General features: G+C 47.3%; 1 protein-coding gene across 1 annotated transcript in view; it reads left to right on the top strand.

The window, feature by feature from the left end:
- The first annotated feature begins 5,934 nt into the window (after window positions 1-5,934).
- Window positions 5,935-7,182, top strand: part of SIGLEC1 (sialic acid binding Ig like lectin 1) — a 49,018-nt gene continuing 47,770 nt past the window's right edge. The window contains exon 1 of the mRNA XM_054990229.1: window positions 5,935-6,052. The gene's annotated coding sequence lies outside the window, so the exon portion shown is untranslated. The remainder of the gene's footprint in view (window positions 6,053-7,182) is intronic.

Here is a 7,182-nt window from a genome sequence, read left to right as displayed (position 1 = left end):
GGGCTATGACACACATCTGGCACTGAGGGCTTTAGATGATAGTCTCTGCGGACAACGGCTCTGCCTCTTTGTTGCCCTTATTATATTTATCAGCAGCCTCTGACAGAGTGGGCCACGTCATCTTGTTGAGATGTTTGGAAGGAGGAATTAAGGGTGGTGCTTTGAATTTCTTTCTTTCTTTCTTTCTTTCTTTCTTTCTTTCTTTCTTTCTTTCTTTCTTTCTTTCTTTCTTTCTTTCTTTCTTTCTTTCTTTCTTTCTTTCTTTCTTTCTTTCTTTCTTTCTTTCTTTCTTCTTGCTCCACTCTTCTGACCTATAAGTCTTAAGCAGGGCTCATTTCGAGGGGGAACGCACAGGAACACAGTTCCAGCAGTTCCCCAAAGAGGTCACATGGCAGGTGGCCCCGCCCACCTGACTCTCTGCCATTTTGGGCCCATTTCGGCCTGGATTGGGGCCAAAACGGCCTGGATCGGGCCTCTGACGGGTGGTGGATCACTCTCCCACTCATCAGCGGCCTGATCCTGACCATTCTGGGCCCCTTTTCAGCCATTTTCAGCCCCCTTTTGCCATTTTGGGCCCAATTTCGGCCCTGAATGGCCAGGATTGGGTCCAAAACAGCCAGGATAGGTGATGTCAGGGGGTGTGGCATATGCAAATCAGTTATACTAATAACACACTTCTGGTGATGGCAAGAGGTTTGGCATATGCTAATGAGTTATGCTAATGAGTTCCTCCAGCTCTTTTCCTACGAAATGACCCCTGGTCTTACGTAGTAACTGAGAATATGAGGAAGAAGGGAAGGATTCAGGCCAGAGAAACTTAGTCCATAAACTACAAAAAGGGTGATTTCTTATAAGTTGCCTGAATCCCCATTGCCTGAACTAAAAATCTGTCTAAAATGAGTAAATTTTCCACTCTTGAACCTGTTAGCAATTTAGGGACTACAATATCTGGTATAAAATCTGTCCAGTGTAATGTCCATTTCTGTCATAACTTGTTGTACCGTGGACATGCAAATAAAACACGGGTTACAGATTTGATAACGCCCGGACCACAGCCACAGTGTCGCAGCAGGGGCTTGGTTAGGACCCAGGAGGAGACCTTGGTCACCCAACACACCGTGCCGATAGCCAGCAGCAAGCCAAGTTCACACTGGCATCCCCCCCATGGTGCTGCCCTCAGCAATCGCATGAATGGCTCAGTTGGCAAAGCAGCTCCGACCGGGGCGAGAACAGGAGCCAGGCTCTTTGCCTCATAACCACAACTGGGGATGCCTCCGGTCTTCTTGTTGTAATTAGGTATGCAATTAAGTTTGCGCTGCCTTCTTGCTGCAATTAAGTTTGCATTGTCTTTTTGTCGCAATTAGGTTTACGATTAGATTTGCCAGTCTTCTGGCTGCAATTAGGCCTTCCTGTTGCAATTAGGTTTCTCCCTCAGTATCTCACAAAGCTCTAACTAGCATTGGATTCCTATGCATACATCCTGACCGGGTTGCGCCTTGGCGCTCTCTCCCTCTCTCGAGGAGGAATCTGGCTTACCAGGGAGGTGAGGCCAGCTAGAGAGCTATCGGGCTTACCAGGCCTTGAGACCTCTAGTATCGGGGGAGAGGGGCCCTGAGGCCTTTCCCTCTCAATTTTTCCAACGGAAAAATTGGAAATTTTAGGGAGTACTGGAAAAAAAAACCTCATCCTTAAACATAAGGTGAGCCGTATTCTCGATGACTCACCTTTTACGTAGCACAGGCTACGCTTGCGAGAAGAACGGCCTGCCTCCCAGCCCTTAGCTACCGGGATCGACTGGCAGAGGGAAAGGCCCACCCGCCTGCCAAGCCACCGGCCCCAGATCGGGGCAGCCAGGCAGCCTGACAGGCCTGCCGCACCTCCTTTCCCTTCACCACCAGGATTGGCTGGCCCTGGATCAAGGTGGGCAGGCAGCAGGATGGATGGGCCGCCTGGCAGCCCTTCCCCGCTTCAATCGGCTGGTGCTGGGGCGGGGGCAATGCCAAGCCTGACCTCCCTGCCCTCCCCACACCCCAATTAAGGCAAGGCAGAGGGAGCATTGCCAGACCTGGCCGCCCTGCCTTCCCCCTGCCCAGAATGAGGTATGGTGGAGGGGGCAATACCCGGCCCTGCCCTTTCTAGATCCTGTTGTATTTTTTCCCTACAACAGGCTTTGTTGCTAGTATGAAATATTTTCTCTTTTAGAATGAGTGAAGTGCTTTTAAGGTCAAGGTGGGCGTGCTGTAGACATACCCAGCTCTTAAATCTAAGATGCCTTCTGCACCGAGAAGGATCCCTGTTCATCACGAAGAGAGCGTGTGGAGCTTTCATTACTTCTTGACTGTCGCAGGCTTCGGTGGTCCTTTCGGCCTGATTCTTCCCTTGCAGTTGACCTTTTCGCTTCTCCCTCAAACCCCTGTGACACAGAGGCCCACTGTCCCAAACAGTTCCTGCCATAGGGTTGCCAGCCTCCAGGTGATGGCTGGAGATCTCCTGGAATTACAACCAATCTCCAGGTGACAGAGATTAGTTTCCCTGAAAAAAAAGACTGCCTTGGAAGCTGGACTCTGTGGCATTATGCCTGGCTGATGTCTCTCCTCTCCTCAAACCGTGACCTTCCCAGGATCCATCCCCAAAACTCGAAGAATTTCCCACCAGAAGCTGACAACTTTACCCTGCCAAACCAATCTCGTCTCCTCCTATGTCCAAGTGACAGACTCGGACAGATTGCGGAAATGCTGCCAATGTAGTTTATCTAGATTTCAGTAAAGCTTCTGACAAGGTTCCTCATGATGTTCTGAGGGGTAAACTAGAGGACTGTGGACTAAACTCTAGGATGGTTAGATGGATAAAGAACTGGCTGGATAACCCCTCCCAAAGTTTAGTTGTCAACGGCATCACGTCTGATGGGAGGGAGGTGTCCAGTGGAGCACCACAGGGCTTGGTTCTGGGTCCAGTGCTTTTCAATATTTTTATAAATGATCTGGATGAGGTTGTGAAGGGATTGGAGACGCGATCTCAGTGAGATCGGAACACACAGGAAAAGTGGGGAGATTTGAATAAGATGCAATTTAACATGGATAAGTGCCAGGTTCTTCACCTGGGTAACAAAAATGCAAAGCACACATACTGGATGAGGAATACACTTCTGGGCAGGAGTGTATGTGCACAAAGATCTTGGGATGTGGGTGGATGTGAAGCTAAATAGGAGCAGTCAGTGTGATGCCACAGCAAAGAAGGTGAATGCAATCTTGGGGGTGTATCAACAAAGGCATAAGATCCAAATCACAGAATATCATTGTTCCCTTATATATCACATTGATCAAGCCCCACCTGGAGTTATGGAGCCCTCACTGCAAGAAGGATGTGGACAAATTGCAGCGGGTGCCGAGAAGGGCAACCAGGACGATCGGCTGCCTGGAAACCAAGCCCTGCGAGGAAAGACTGAAGGACCTGGGAATGTTCAGTTTCGAGAAGAGGAGGTTGAGGGGAGACATAATTGCTCTCTTCAAGTATTTAAGGGCTGTCATTTGGAGGAGGGGAGGGGACTGTTCTTGCTGGCAACAGGCCTCGCAATAATGGGTTTGAACTACAAGAGGGAAGGCACTGGCTGGATGTTAGGAAAAACTTCTTCACATTAAGAGTTATCCAGTAGTGGAATCAGCTGCCTAGGGATGCGGTGGGTTCTCCCTCATTAGCAGTCTTCATGGAGCAGCTGGATGAATACTTGCTGGGGAGGCTTCAGGCTGCTCCTGCATTGGGCAGCGGGTTGGACTGGATGGTCAGTAAGACCCCTTCCAACTCTATGATTCTCTGATCTTACGGAAGGACCTGCTCGAGGAGGTCAGGAAAGCCCCCACGCTACTGTTTTTTTGCAAACTAGGCAATACTGAATTATTCAGGAGGGTTTTTTATACAAAAGTAGGAGGGCTGTACTGTAAGAAAAAGGTTCAAATGGATGCTTTGGTTAAGGGACAGAGGCTGGGGACCATAATTCTGTGTAATTATCGGGAGGCTCCTGCCTCATTTAAATATGCCATGTTTAATTGCTTCTGCTTTGTTTCAGCTCAGATTTCTGATCGTACTAAAATTTCTACAAGCCATGCCCTATTACATTATTGCTGAATGTCCAAGCCACAGATTGTATTGACTCACACTGTGTAATCTGCCTTGAGTCTCAATGAGAAAGGCATACCATAAATTATGCAAACAAATGAATATATACATGGGAAAGGGAAAGAGGGAAGAAGGAGGAAGGAAGAAATCTGGAACTGAGTAGTATAGTAATACTATACTACTGTGTGCTTTCTATTCTTTATCTCAACCACCAACTCAATGGGAAACTGCAACCAAGAAATCAGAAGGAAATTGAAATTCGGAAGAGCAACCATGAAGGAACCAGAAAAGATCCTTAAGGGAAAGGATTTGTTGCTGAAGGCCAAGCTCATGATAATTCATACTATGATATTCCCCCTTACTATACATGGATGTGAAAGTTGGACTGCGAAGAAAGCAGACAGAAGAAAATTGATTCATTTGAAATGTGGTGCTGGAGGAGAGTTTTATGGATTCCACAAAGAGTCCAGTAGCACCTTTAAGACTAACCAATTTTATTGTAACATAAGCTTTCGAGAATCAAGTTCTCTTGGTCATGCATCTGACGAAGAGAACTTGATTCTCGAAAGCTTATGCTACAATAAAATTGGTTTGTCTTAAAGGTGCTACTGGACTCTTTTTGATTTTGCTACTACAGACTAACACGGCTAACTCTTATGGATACCATGGACAGCCAAAAAGACAAATAAGTGGGTTCTACAGCAAATCAAGCCTGAATTCTCCCTAGAAGCTAAAATGATGAAAGATTAAATGAAGATAAAATGAAGGCCTTGGATAGCGATTTTCCAAGGAAGACCAGCGTCACTAAGCGGAGGCAGTCAGTGGCAAACCACCTCAGTTAGTCTCCTGCCTTGAAAACCCCAGCAAGGGTCTCCATAAGACACTCATCTGAACAGGGTCTCCTGCAGGTGCCACCTTGCACATGGGCGAAATCTACAGCAGTCTGAACACAGGCTTTCTCTGTTGTGGCCCCGACCCTGTGGAGCGGCCTGACTGAGGAGGTCAGAAGAACCCCCACTTTCCTAACTTTCCATAAACGATACAAAACCAAATTATTCAAAAAGGCTTTTGTATTGTAAGAAGGGGCTCTCAGATGCTTCACTACTGAGTTAAGGACCATAGACTTCACCACTATGTTGCCTTACGTACTACCTGTTGTCTTAAATATGTGTTCCGATGAGCTACTTGTGCTTCATGCGGTCTAATGTCAGCCCTAGAATTGCTTCTGTTTGGTTTCAGCATTTCTTCAACTATGTATTAGGTTTTACTAAGGCTATGTCTTTGTAAAATCGTGTTTATTTACCCCATGGCATTGTTTAGGGAAATGTCCTTGATATTGACCGGACTAAACTCACACCGTATAATCCGCCTTGGGTCTCCGTGAGAAAGGCGGACTATAAATGACATAAATAAATAAATGCAAATAAATAAGACAGCTATGACACTTTCCCCCACAACAGAACAGAGTCAGGAGACGCTTTTTGAGCACTAGAACGATGTCCCACACGCCAGTGCCCCAAACTTAGTAGATGAGGCACCCGGCAGTCTATGGCTTGGAGGCTATTCGAGCGCTGCTCTCCTCTCAGTCCTTTCCAATTGTCTACACAGTACACTATCCATCTTGAACTTTCCCAGAGCTGCACCCAGTCCTCCCAAGAGGTCTTGCGGGTTCTGCTGAGCAATTCAGGATGTTGGGCTTTAGAATGAGGAGTTAAAAGAGCTGACACAAATTCTGGAACTTCCCCAAACTGGCGACAATAAAACTGCTCAAAGGAGGAAGCCGAGCACTCGCCTGGATTTTTCTGCCCTCCAGATCCAGCATCCCATCCAGAGCTGAAATAGGAGGCAGGGTCACTTGCAACCAGCTGGAGATTCTCTTGAGACAGGGAGTTCCAAAGGACAACAAAGAGCCATTGCAGGTGCCGATGCCCGCAAGAAGGTAAGGCATTTTCTCCCGTTCCCCAGACCTGTGTTTCAACCATGCTTCAGTGAGATGCTTCCTTGATTGCCTTGAATCAGGAACTATTTCCTATTTTCAGTTTTCTGGAGTATGACAGGCTGCCAACCTCAAGTGAGTGTGGCAAGAGCAGCAGAGAAATGGGGCAGAAGCACTTTGTACAAGGGAACCCAATCCATCAGCGAGCTAAAATTCAAAGTGAATGGAAAAGTCCCCCTTACTTCACCTCATATGAATCCAGGCAGACGCTGCAGTCACCCTCGCCATTCTCTCCCGCAGACTGTCTAGAGTGGACTGGCCATTTTATCCGTTCATTCGTTTGTTCGGTCGGTCGGTCGTTTGTTCGGTCATTTGTCTGTTCGTTTGCTCGTTCGTTCGTTCATTCATTCGACAGTTCCTGCTGGCCTGTTGCCCTTGGTAGCCAGGAGCTGGCTAAGGAAAGTTGTCCCCCTGCAGTGTTTAAAGAGCTGCAGCATCCACACAACTCAAATGGGGTGCAGCAACCATAACAGCGGGTATCGTTTTGCCCCATGGATGGCTCTGCACCTTTTGTCAGTGTTGCTGTGGCCCAAGTCCGAGCCAAGCAGATCCACGCTTCACTTTGTTCCAGGACTGTTTTCACTCTTCCCCTGCTTGGCTTTTCCTAAGGGGACCTCTATATGGTGTCACAGCCTTCGTGAGAATACCAGGAAGGCTTCTACACTCTTATCCTTTTGGAGGCTCTGCCTGGAAGCCAAACTGTTTAGGAGATCGTTCGAAAATGGTGACTTTTTAAAGGTCATCATCCCTTTTTCTCTCTGGCTTTCTGTCCTTGTATTATGCGGTTTTGTGTGTTGTTTTCACCCTTTCTGTGGGCTGCTTGGGATTCCCCGCAATGAACCTCCCTTGAGTACCACTCAGTGAGCAAAACTAAAGATATAAAGATAATAAAGAAATTGTAGCTTGGCTGGACTTTACAGCTGGAACATTGGAAAGAGGGCTTCAGATCGCAACTTGACTCTACGCTTGAATCCTGACAGGCTTTTAGCAGTTGAGAACTATTTTAAATCCATGTGATTTGGGCTCAGTGCTTCTAATAGCAACGATCCAGAGGAGTTAGCTGTGTTAGTCTG

The sequence above is a fragment of the Eublepharis macularius genome, chromosome 10 (assembly GCF_028583425.1).
Source record: "Eublepharis macularius isolate TG4126 chromosome 10, MPM_Emac_v1.0, whole genome shotgun sequence".
Classification (NCBI taxonomy): Eukaryota; Metazoa; Chordata; class Lepidosauria; order Squamata; family Eublepharidae; genus Eublepharis; species Eublepharis macularius.
The sequence above is the reverse complement of the archived record's forward strand: the minus strand, read 5'-3'. Positions and strand labels throughout refer to the sequence as shown.